Genomic DNA, 13,685 nt, shown 5'->3' on the forward strand with positions numbered 1-13,685 from the left:
ACAAGATCAAGCAATGTTAATAACAATTTTAATTAAAACAAACTGCCCCGGGGCCCCAGTGCTCACCAGAGAAATGGTAGATAAATGACCCTTAATTTTACCTTACCGGTCTATTTGTTCCCCAGCCATGCAGAACTTTCACTGGTACACTAGAAGCTGTGTTTTATGTATTTTTCTCAAGATGTTCACTTCAACAGAGAAAATGATGTTCTAATTCATGAACTGCATTTACTTTTTAGCTCACCTGAGCCGAATTTTAGGCTCAAGTGAGCTTTTCTGATCAAAATTTGTCCGTTGTCTGTCGTCGTCGTAGTCGTTGTAGTCGTCGTTGTTTTCACATTTCATCTTCTTCTCAAGAACCACTGGGCCAATTTCAACTAAACTTGCCATAAAGTATCCTTAGATAAAGGGAATTCAATTTTGTTCAAATGAAGGGCCACGCCCTCTTCCAAGGGGAGATAATTATGAATTTGTGAAAAATTAATGGCATTTTAAAAAATATCTTCTTCTCAAGAACCACGGGGCTAGGAAAGATGAAACTCATGTGAAATCATCCTCAGGTAGTGTAGATTCAAGTTGCTTCAAATCATGACCCCTGGGGGTAGGTTGGGGCCACAATGGCTGATCAAAGTTTTACATAGGAATATATAAGAAAATTTTTTAAAAATCTTCTTCTCAAGAACCATTGAGAGAGGAAAGATGAAACTCATGTGAAATCATCCTCAGGTAACGTAGATACACATTTATTCAAATCATGACCCCCGGGGATAGGGTGGGGCCACAATGGCCGATCAAAGTTTTACATAGGAATATATAGGAAAAATCTTTAAAAATCTTCTTCTCAAGAACCATTGAGACAGGAAAGATGGAACTCATGTGAAATCATCCTCAGGTAGTGTAGATTCAAGTTTGTTCAAATCTTGACCCCCGGGGGTACGGTGGGGCCACAACGGCCGATCAAATTTTTACATAGGAATATATAGGAAAAAATCTTTTAAAATCTTCTTCTCAAGAACCATTGAGACAGGAAAGATGAAACTCATGTGAAATCATCCTCAGGTAGTGTAGATTCAAATTAGTTCAAACCATGACCCCCGGGGATAAGTTGAGGCCACAATGGCCAATCAAAGTTTTACATAGGAATAAGTTGGGAAGTCTTTTAAAATCTCCTTCTCAAGTACTGCAAAGCCATGATTAGTGATATTTATATAGAAGCATCCTCAGGTAGTGTAGAATTAAATAATTATGTTCAAATCATAATCCCCAAGGGTAGGGTGGGGTCTCAATGGTGAATTAAAGTTTTACAATGGGAAAACAAGAGGCCCATGGGCCACATCGCTCACCTGAGCACTGTGGCTAGGAAAAACAGAAATTGGTTTATTATTGAAAAGTTTAAATCTAAAAGTAGTCCCATGACCAATCATGGATTTGCTATTCCTGAGAAGATGATTTTTGAAGAATTCTCCTATATATTTCTATGTAAAACTTTGGTCGGCCATTTTGGCCCAGCCCTACCCCCGGGGGTCATGATTTGAACAAATTTTAATCTAAACTACCTGGGGATGCTTCCATATAAATATGATGAAATATGGCTTTGTCATTCTTAAGAAGAAGATTTTAAAAAAAATTTCTTATATATTTCTATGTAAAAATTTGGTCGGCCATCTTGGCCCTGCCCTACCCCCAAGGGTTATGATTTGAATAAACTTGAATCTACATTATCTGAGGATGCTTCCATATAAATATGATGAATTATGTCTTTGTCATTCTGGAGAAGAAGATTTTTAAAGAATTTACCTATATATTATATTTTCTATGTAAGACTTTGGTCAGCGATTTTGGCCCCAGCCTACCCCCGGGGGTCATGATTTGAACAAATATGAATCTACACTACCTGGGGATGCTTCCATATAAATATGATGAAATATGGCTTTGTCATTCTTGAGAAGAAGATTTTTAAAGAATTTTCCTATATATTTCTTTGTAAAATTTTGGTCGGCCATTTTGGCCCAGCCCTAATTCCGGGGGTCATGATTTGAAAAAACTTGAATCTACACTACCTGAGGATGCTTCCATATAAATATGATGAAATATGGCTTTGTCATTCTTGAGAAGAAGATTTTTAAAGAATTTTACTATATATTTCTATGTAAAATTTTGGTCGGCCATTTTGGCCCCGCCCTACCCCCGGGGGTCATGATTGGAACAAACTTGAATCTTCACTACCTGGGGATGCTTCCATATAAATATGATGAATTATGGCTTTGTCATTCTTGAGAAGAAGATTTTTAAAGAATTTTCCTTTATATTTCTATGTAAAACTTTGGTCGGCCATTTTGGCCCCGCCCTTCCCCCGGGGGTCATGATTTTAACAAACTTGAATCTACACTACCTGAGGATGCTTCCATATGAACATGATGAATTATGGCTTTGACATTCTTGAGAAGATTTTTAAAGAATTTTCCTATATACTTCTATGTAAAAATTTGGGCGGCCATCTTGGCCCTGCCCTACCCCCGATTTCAAGGTCATGATTTGAATAAACTTGAATCTACATTATCTGAAGATGCTTCCATATAAATATGATGAATTATATTTTTGTCATTCTTGAGAAGAAGATTTTTTAAGAATTTTCCTATATATTATATTTTCTATGTAAAACTTTGGTCGGCCACTACCCCCGGGGGTCATGATTTGAACAAATTTGAATCTACACTACCTGAGGATGCTTCCATATAAATATGATGAATTATGGCTTTGTCATTCTTGAGAAGAAGATTTTTAAACAATTTTCCTTTATATTTCTATGTAAAATTTTGGTCGGCCATTTTGGCCCCACCCTACCTCCGGGGTCATGATTGGAACAAATTTGAATCTACACTACCTGAGGATGCTTCCATATAAATATGATGAATTATGGCTTTGTCATTCTTGAGAAGAAGATTTTTAAACAATTTTCCTTTATATTTCTATGTAAAATTTTGGTCAGCCATTTTGGCCCCACCGTACCCCCGGGGGTCATGATTTGAACAAACTTGAATCTACACTACCTGAGGATGCTTCCATATAAATATGATGAATTATGGTTATGTCATTCTTGAGAAAAAGATTTTTAAAGAATTTTCCTATATACTTCTATGTAAAAATTTGGTCGGCCATTTTGGCCCCGCCCTACCCCCAAGGGTCACGATTTTAACAAAGTTGAATCTACATTACCTGGAGATGCTTCAATATAAATATGATGAATTATGGCTTTGTCATTCTTGAGAAGATTTTAAAAGAATTTTCCTATATATTTCTATGTAAAACTTTGGTCGGCCATTTTGGCCCCGCCCTACCCCCAGGGGTCATGATTTGAACAAATTTAAATCTACACTATCCCAGGATGCTTCCACATAAGTTTCAGCTTTCCTGGCTCAGTGGTTATTGAGAAGAAGATTTTTAAAACATGCCACAAAATTTTTATTAATTCCTATTATCTCCCCTTGAATGAGGGCGTGGCCCTTGATTTGAACAAACTTGAATCCTCTTCACCCAAGGATGCTTTGTGGCAAGTTTGGTTGAAATTGGCCCAGCGGTTCTTGGGAAGAAGTCGAAAATGTGAAAAGTTTACAGACAGACAGACAGACGGACAGTTAGACAGACGGACGCCGGACAAAATGTAATCAGAAAAGCTCACTTGAGCCTTCGGCTCAGGTGAGCTAATAAAGGGAAAAATCCTAATAACAAGAAAGCTATGTTTAGTCATATTGACATGTAAGCATCTTCATGTATTGAAGATTTAAATTTGTTCAAATCATGACCCTTAGGGGTAGGAAGGGAAACAACGGGGAATCAAATTCAAATTATAACGAAGTAATATCATGACTATATACAAACAAAATGTAAAAAAAAGAAATCTTTAAAAACCTTTTTCTCAAGAACAGCAAAGTTATATGCTGTATTGATATGGAGGCATTCTCAAGTAGTATTAAAATTCAAGCCCCCCACCCCCTCAGTAAACTTTTCAATTCTGATCTGATTTGTGCTTTTTCCTAGCAGATCTGCTCAGGTGGGTGATGTGGCCCCTGGGCCTCTTGTTTTTATACATGACAATATTTCCTAATTTGGTTTAATTGATTTCAAACTGTTAAATCATTACCTGTACCACACATCTTTTTGAAAACATCAGTTATATCTTAATTATAAACAATTTCACTCCTTGTTGTAAACAATATGATGGAACAAAGATTCTTTGAAATTGATGAAAGATCAAGTCAGTGTCCTTTTCCCTTTTATATTTTATCAAATTAGTAATCAAGTCTAGCAAAAGACATACATGTTAACTCTACCGATTTAGGCGGAAGTATATGCCACTTTTTATGACATCTCCCACCTCTCGCTTTTACTCGCAAATATACCGCTTTTCCTACAAAAGGAAATTTATATTTTCCCCAGGTAAACACACCTCAGAGAACTTTTGAGAAGTTCAGTTATATTGGATCTTTCTATTTGCTACCATTGTTATTTAATTTTGAAATGGCATTTTAAACCATAAGGAATTGGTTATTATTATAAATAATCTCATAAAAAAGCTAAATTGTTGTGTTTGAAAAAACTCATCAAGTCTGCCAATATTTTTCAAAATGAATTCCATCATATTGTATCTACACAAAACAGACATGTTTTTTAAAGAATTCCATCTGCCTTATATGTCCACAGAAATGAAGTTCAATAATGAGAGCAATACCCATGGTCTCAAGTAAGGATTTTGGCGGCCAAGAAGCCAATTAAGCCATTCCCTCCAAAAATTGCAAAAGGACATAGCAACACATCAATCCGTGCATGCATTGCTAACAAATGTTGTGAACAAGATATTTCAAAGTACTATTTGATCTCTCAGTTTTAAATTTACCAATATTGATTACTTATTGGTTGCACAACAGTATTCAGCTATATGTTCTTAACAAAATTGCGCAAGTTTGAGTAGATGTGATTAAATGAAAACAAACTTCTGAGAAGTTTCTTTTTCAGATCTTGTAAAACAATTCTTTATAAAGATTTTAGTACCAATAATAGCCATCCAGCAAGGCACGCAAAATTGTTTCGGTCGAAGTTGAGCAGGTGCTTGAAAATCAAGTCCAGGACCTAATCACTCCCCACTCAAATACAGTATGTAGAAAAATCATCACACCCTAAATTTTAACAAATCTGGTTAATAGAGGAAGTTCACATGTTGTTTTTTATCTCATTAAAAAAATCAGCTCCAGTCTCGTGTCAAAATGCCCAAATCGGAGGGGAGATTCAGGAATTATTTTGCGTCAGCCATGATTTGACATGAATTCTAGTGAAATACTGTTATGACACCTGCATTGTTTAAACATCTTTTTGACCAGTTAGTGTCAAAAATATGCTTAAGAGGTGTATGTAAATGCAACATGAGTCAGTCCTTAGAAATGTCATTTGAATGGACGAAGTCAATGTTCGGGTGGCTTTCATTTTCTAAATTTTTGCTGTATATGAATTAAGGTAACAAGATGAAGATTTCTGTAAATACTGAAGTTTTAATAGAGAAAGGGCAAAGCTTAAGTTACCAAGTTTGTATTACAGTGCTGTTTGCACAATGTGGACAGTGGACACTGTCGACTCTACAACAACTCACCAAAAGAAAACTCCTACGTATTTATTCATCAATATCTCCACCACATGTCGAGAAGACATACATGAATTTACGATATACCCTCGATGGGGCATTCATGTCCTATGGATATTTTTCTAGTTAATAAAAGTTGTGCATTCCCAATGCAATCTTTTCTGTAAATTATTTGGCTATGATGTAAAGAATAAACAATGCATATAGTTAAGTTGGGCAAATTATCACCCATGCATATAATCAAGTAGTGCTGGAGAGGGCTTATATAGGCTATGCCTGCTGCCCAATCCGTTTATGTATTTATTACATAATAAAATATGTTCAAATCAAATCTAATCAAGTAGTGCAAATTATCTCCCATCATCTGGACCTAAGGCTGATTATTTCCCCTGTGATTATTCGACATTTGTTATTTAGGCCATTTTTGTCATCATAATATTTTAGCTGATTTATAATCACAAAAGGGTAAAGAAATTTTGTTTGTCATTAATTTCATTATTTTTTATCTGATAATACTCTACAAACCTGCTCAAAATTTTATTTTATCATAAAGATTTAAATTAATTCAGCTAAATAAAACAAAAATGATAGCAAACAGGTTGGGTATCTAATATTTTTTATATGCCTATAAAACCATATTTTTATAACTCCGCTTGAAAAGTGTTCAAAAGATATGGCCAAATTAAAAGTTAAGAAGGGTATCATAGGTCAAGGTCAAAAGGTCAAAGTCAAAATTGTTGATATCCAAAGAAAGGTCTTGTCACAAGGAATGCACATGTGAAATATAAAAGTCATGGCTCCATTAAATCAAGTTATGGGCAAGTTTAAAGTTTTTGCGGACAAACAGACAGACAGAGAGACAGCTAGACAGTCAGACGGACACGACAAAAATTATATACCCCCCGAAACTTCACTTACGGGGACATAAAAATCATGTGTAAATGAATAATGCATTTTATGTAAAATTGAAGTCACATATTATCTAAAATTTATTAACCTTTAGCCAAAGTCAAAGATGAGGGATCTAGCACATGGGGCCTCCTGTTTATAATGCTGCCTTTGATGGATCAAATGGCCAAAGAAAAATTTTACTGCCAATATTACCTGTTTACATGATAAACTGATTAAAATACAGTATTTAATCAATGTGTCTTAATGTGTGTAGATGCCTTTTACAGAGTCCTTCATATTCATCATCAGCTGTTTAATCTTGCCATATGTGATAATAATAGTGTTATAATGTGACAAACGGAGACTGAACTTTGATGAAGACCTTTTCTATGACATTTGATATAACAGACACTAATGATTATTAATGGGTAGAATTATGAGTTTCATTTTACAAAAAAATAAAGTGTAATTAATATAGACTGAGGTGTTATAAATCAAGTAAAGAGAAATCTTTAGCTACATTAGTTATTCTTTATCTAACTCCTGGATTTATGAGAATAAGAAGTACTGTGTTAAAGGCGGACATTAACTTTATAGGTGTTAATTTTACACCAAACTTAACTTTTATTAGTAGTTAGTAAAACTGAATGCAAGAAATTATGACAGAGAAATAACCGTGGAGTTAATTAGTCTTGAAGTAATTTGAAATTATTATTATTAATAGCATAGCCACTTTTTCACACTTTGAAGTTGACCTTGAGCATTGTCGTAACATAGTCAGTTCCTTGTTTAACTGGCAGTGCTATTGTTAATAGGGGTTCCATTTCATTTTTTGCGTGCTTCATTGAATGGAAGAGGGCTGAGCAAAATACAGTGTTTTTCTCTCCAGGCCTTCAAAGAGAGGTAAATGATTGATTGATCATATATTTTGTTTTGATCAATAACAAAGTTTCTCAATAGCTATGAGAATCCATTCTGCATGTTTTCCCTGTATTTTGTACATGCTACAGGAAACTCTGACTAGTATCTAATTGTTTTCTTTTTATTCCAAGAGGTAATTCACATGTTTTTCACTAGGATGAAGAGCAAACTGTCAATAAAAATACACAGCTTTTCTGATGTTTTCAGGATAATCACTTTACTTTGATACGATACAACATTATTGTCATTCTACTGCAGTAGTCATATGTTTGACCTATGAATTTCACTCCGCTTCACACATTATCCATCAAGAAATGAAATCTGTATAGCATGCATCATTTATTTCTTGATAACAACAGTAATTGTTGTAGAAAAACTTTGCCATTTTTTGAGATGACACAATGGAAGAGCTGTATACTCGTGCATTTTAAGCTCACCTAAGCAAAATGCTCAAGTGAGCTTTGCTGATCAAAATTTGCCCATTGTCTGTCTTTTGCACCGTCTCTTTATGTAGACTAGCATATTTTTTATGCATATTATAGTTTTTTGCCCATTTATAAGTGAGTTTGATGCATTTAACTTACGTTTTCAAAAAATTCAATTTGATTTGGTTTGGGAATGACACCAGAAGAGTTTACTGCAGGATATATTCAATGTATAATAGACTTCAAGTTGAAATCGCAAGCTATAATTACATCAATAAAAATAACGTAAAGTGGGTGGGTATAAGTGATTAAGATGGTCATCCGTCTGTACGTCCGTCCGTTACGTTTGGGGTATTCATCCCTTATTCGCGACTCCTTTAATACCATAGAATGAAATTAAATACACTAGACAAAATTGCTAATGTACAACTTGTTTATTCTTATTTGTGAACTGAACATATTGCTGGATCAGTGATAGTGTATGAAATACGCCATTATTTCCAAAACAGTGAGATTGAAAAATGTCTTGGTATCATGAAAAGACCCTTAAATGAGCTTCTTTTGTTCGAAAACCAATTTCCATCTGAGCACTGCGCATCATTTTTGCCCAGATATGAAATTATTGATCACTATATGTGAGGTTGCCACAGGACTAGTCCTCCAGCTATAAATCAAATAACAAACAGTCATTGACTCTCATATAGAATAGTAATCATCCGGGGCCTTAGTGTCCATACCAAATCCACTCAACTTCCGGTTGACCTATTTTTGTGAAACAATTTTCAACTGATTGTATGCTCCTAAATGAATGCCGTGGCTATCTATAGTAAATATTTTGATGTTTGTTAATCTATTTGCAACATTTTTTATGAGTGGAATTAATAAGCTTTTATTGTTTTCATTTTTTACAGATTTTTCTAAATGAACGCCCTGCAGACGCCATACTGTCTTGCTTTAGCACGCTCTTCTAGCGTCAAACGCCGCATACGGTGTAACTTTTTTCTGAGTTCTGACATTATTACAAATGTAAAGAACACAAATACAAAGAAAAAATTGATTTTTTTCGTCGAAAATGAAAAAGACACGATTTCAACTTTTTCTATGAATTGGTTACACTTCAGTAAACGCTGTAGTAAGTTATAAGGTATTGACATTAATATGCCTTATTTTGTATTAAAGTAACATATTTTGTATATATCAAACACATCATTAAAAAGTTTTTTTTTTAAAAAGTAAATTATTAATTCTGTTAGGTGGTGTGTTAGCAATTTTGTCTACTGTATATGATCGAGACTTTCACAGAAACTTTGTTACAATGTGCCAATTTGACTTCCTATTTTACTTTTTGAACGGATATATATTTTCGGGTTTCCCATAGCAAAACATGGACATGTCATTCTTCTTATAATATTGAAGGGTACCCATCTCATATCGACAATTCCTCCTATATCACTGAAAAAAAATTAATGATACTTTCACAGATATAACATTTATAACATAATGTCATTGTTCACCTTCTATTTTACTTTTTGATCTGACACTTATTTCGGGTCCAAAGCAAAACATGGACTTTGCCATTGTAATCATATGGGAGGTGGGTTATCATTTAAAGAGCTCATTGCTCACAGTACCTCTAGTTATTATTTAATTTGTCAGTAGAAATGGGAATGCCAGTTTTTTATTCGTGTAGGAGAGCATAGGCGTCGGAACCGGGGGAGGTGGCTAGGGGGGCTTAGACCCCCCGCACTTGTTTTGCAGATATATGCATAATATAGGCATTTAAAATTGGGATTTACCTTTTTTTGTTGGTTTAGCCCCCCCCCCCCCTTTCAATTTGCTTCCGACGCCTATGGAGAGTTTTACCCTCTGTGACAAATTTCTCCTGAAACTCAGCTGATCTTTATTTTTTCCCTTTATTGTGACCTACAGTTCCCTTTGAAGTACCCTCTTCAAATCTTTCTTGAAATCACCCACCCTTATCCTTAAACCATCCCATGACCATTATTTAGAAAAACTGTTGAATGGACTGTTAATTAACACACTCAAATGTCACACATTTTCGGTGTTTCTCCATTTCTCTTGTATTTGTGTCATCTTGCAGTTTTGAAAGAAGAGAGTATTTGATGAAGCATAACCTTTGTCACTTTGCCATTTGTTTCCATTTCCTTTGTGTCATTATCCTGATGGTCACCTATTGTATTGTTAGAGTTACAATGCTTCAATATTCAGCATATACGTTGCAGGGTTGAATCCCCGCTGTGGGGCGTGGAGACTGGTCCTTCGGATGAGACCCGTACAAACTGAGGTACTGTGTCGCAGTAGTTGCTAGCACGAAAAAGATCCCTCACTGCTCGATGACCCTGAATGCCGAGCATAGTTCAAAATTTGTAGCTCTCCACCGGCAAGTGGTGGCATCTAAATATGAGTGAAAAATTCTCGCGATGAACGTTAAACAACAATCAATCAATCAATCAATCAATCACTTGCTATTCAACAAACAGGGTCTTTGTGCTTTATAACAAACTCCAAGTACACTTACAGTTGCAAGATATTGAAAAACGTTTAATGAAATATATGGAGATAACGAACAGTATTTAAGCTCAGAAATCCATCAAATAATACAAATTTGGAGTAAAGCAAACACAGACCCCAAAAACAATCAGAGGTGGGATCAGGTATCATGGAGGAGTGAGTATCCCATGCCGACGGTACATCCCCTGCGTGCATCCCTATCATGATCGGGAAACAACGGAAAAATTTGTCGATAATACAGTGTGTACAAAATGACCTAGCTATCAGTATGAAAAACGTCAGTCAGCATTTGTTTGCTGACAAGATCATTCTATTGACCATAGATCTAGAATTTACGAAATGATGACTGTAAACGAGACTGCTATTTTTGTTTCAGCAACTTGTTTGTCAATAACTTATCTCCTTCATACGCGAGAACATGCTCTCACGTATCGAATCAGCTTAGAGATATAAACTTCGTTAGCAGGAATGAAGGTACTAGTATATTGCTTCATAAGTAAGGGAAGTTGACGATTGAAAAGTAAAAGTCATCACGATAAAAAGCTTGGACTTTAGATTACCATTTACATCTTTTTCAATTTAAATATCCAAATATGAAACAGATGTGTGAGACTCTGTGGCATCTTTTATTTCAGGCAAAATGGGAAATACCCTATCAACATAAGAATGGAAATAAGCATTTTTAATTGACAATATGTCTCAATGTATCTAAATGTTGAGTTGAAGGTCACAACAAGTGTTTTCTTCTTTTCACGTACGAGACTTTGGACGAATTCTGCTTCATATAAATATAAAAATTGATCTGCTAATAAGGGGGCGCAATGGGTACCCATGGGAATTCCAATAGATTGTTTGAAGACCTGGTCTCCAAAAACCACATAGACATTGTCAATGAAAAACTCAAGCATCTTCTTAATATGAACTTTCGAGTATTTGTGTGTATAATCATGCTGTTGTTAACAAAATGATTTGGCAAATGACCAATTGCAAGGTGAGTAAATTAACAAGTTCCATTATTATTAGAAAAAAGCAGCTGTCAATGATATAAAGACTGGACTTTAATTAATCATGAGGAATAGTTGTATATAACGTTGAAAAGTCTCAAGTTTTAATTCAGTTGATTTTGATAAAATTTTGTGATTTCAAATTTTCCAAAAGTTCCTTGGAATTTTTTAAGTATCCACATCTCATTTACACCAGTTCTCTGAAGTTCCTCTTTCACTACTGCTAATATTTTAGTGAGCATTAAAGAAAGAGGCTTGGTTGAACATTTGAACCCGTTGTGTATCTCTGTACTCAAAATTAAAGAACAGAGCTGATTTTTTCTGTGTCTTTTTTCTATGTACTTGTATTTTTAGCGAAAATATATAGCTGTCATCGGAAGTGAGGATACGACATTTAATTTTTTTTCATGTATGAAATGAATTGGTTTCAAATTTTCTTAGAATTTTTAAGAATCAACATCTGATTTACATCACTCCTCGAATATATTGATGCACAGTACTCTTTCACTACCGTCAATACTAGTATTTTAGTAAGGAGTAAAGAAAAAAAGGCTCAAGTTGATAGAACATTTGCTGGAACCCGCTATGTATCTTTATCTGTAGGGAGTTTTGTGAAGTTTGGAATCCAATATAGATATAGTAATTCAAATTCATTCTAGTTGTTTGAAATATTAAACATATTCAAAACGGACATATGATTTTGAAGAATTTCTTTCTTAGAAAGGAAACTATCAGTATATGTTGGATTAACACTTACTTGTAGAATTGAATCCAAGTTCCTCTAAAATATAATTTAGACAATGAAACTTACAACCAAAGGCAATATTGAAACCAGATTTGTCAGCAGAGACCAGTGAATACTTATGCATGAAAAGCAGAAAACACTTGGTGTGGCCTTCAACTCGACATTTAGATATATCGACGACGTATTGTCAATTAACAATGATAATTTCCATTCCTATGTCGATACGATATATCCTGGTGAGCTTGAGATAAAAGATATCACAGAGTCTGACACACCTGTTTCATACTTTGATATTTTACTTGAAAAAGACGTTAATGGTAATCTAACAACCAAGCTATATGATAAACGTGATGACTTTAACTTTTCTATCGTCAACTTCCCTTATTTATGCAGCAATATACCTTCATCACCTGCATACGGAGTGTGTATATATCTCAATTGATTCGATACGCAAGAGCATGCTCTACGTATGAACAATTTCTTAAACGATGTAAATTATTGAGAAGCAAGTTGATGAAACAAGAATATAAGCAGTCTCGTTTAAAGTAATCATTTCGTAAGTTCTATGGTTGATACAATGACATTGTCAGCAAATACAATTTATCATTGAGTCAAATGCTGACTGACGTTTTTCATACTAATTGTTAGTCCAACATTTATACACTAAAGTGACGACGGATTTTTCCGTTATTTCCCGATCATGACAAGGAGCACACGGCGGGTGTTACCGGTCAGGAGGGGATGCTCACTCCTCAATGGCACCTGATCCCACCTCTGATGTTTTGGAGGTCCCTGTTTGCTCTGCTCCTATTTGGTATTGTTTTGTGGACTTTGATATTGAATACTGTTCGTTATCTCCATATCCTTCATACTGACAGTATCATTTATTAATTTCTTTTTTCAATCCCAAATAACTGAACAGAGAAGGATAATTTGTTTTCATTTTGTCCTTCAATCGCGATATTTTAACATATATATGATACGTTTAATCCATCAAGACAACCTGGCAATGTCTTCCTTTTCTTGATTAGCACATCGCCTGAACTTCAACAGAATCTATTATATTTATAAAATTATGACGCCAGTTAAAAAATCGAGGGTCCCTTAATTTAGGGCATATATTTTGGTGTCGAGATATCAAAAAATGGACTTTCTTTAAACTTTTTAAGTAGACTATTTAAATGTTCTATGGAACAGAGTAAGTTTGGTGCGAATGTGATGAAGATCTGTGTTTTCACATAATGAATCAAAAGGGACTTCGTGTATCAATGAGGTTGGACCCCAATATTCAAAACATATTTAGATAATTATTTTTTTCAGAAAAAAACATATTCTATCATTTACCAAAGTTGCACTTTCTCATTTTGTTAAAATGTACCTTCCTCGGGTTGACACTTTTCGATTAGATTGTCCAGATATCTTTTGAATCACATTCGTAACGACTCTCCCTAGTGAACACTGTTGAAACATATCCGTCACCCGAAGAATCAGAAATGGTTAAAAAAAAATTCAGTGGTTACTTGAGTACTTTTCCC

At 34.7% G+C, this 13,685-nt stretch overlaps 1 protein-coding gene across 1 annotated transcript in view; it reads left to right on the forward strand.

Moving 5' to 3' along the window:
* The window catches only part of LOC134246747 (prestin-like), a 106,772-nt gene that overhangs the window by 71,037 nt on the left and 22,050 nt on the right, over nt 1–13,685 (forward strand). The gene's annotated exons all lie outside the window — the stretch shown is intronic.

The sequence above is a fragment of the Saccostrea cucullata genome, unplaced genomic scaffold, assembly GCF_032062105.1.
Source record: "Saccostrea cucullata isolate Sc308-1 unplaced genomic scaffold, CSIRO_AGI_Scuc_v1 ctg159, whole genome shotgun sequence".
NCBI lineage: Eukaryota > Metazoa > Mollusca > Bivalvia > Ostreida > Ostreidae > Saccostrea > Saccostrea cuccullata.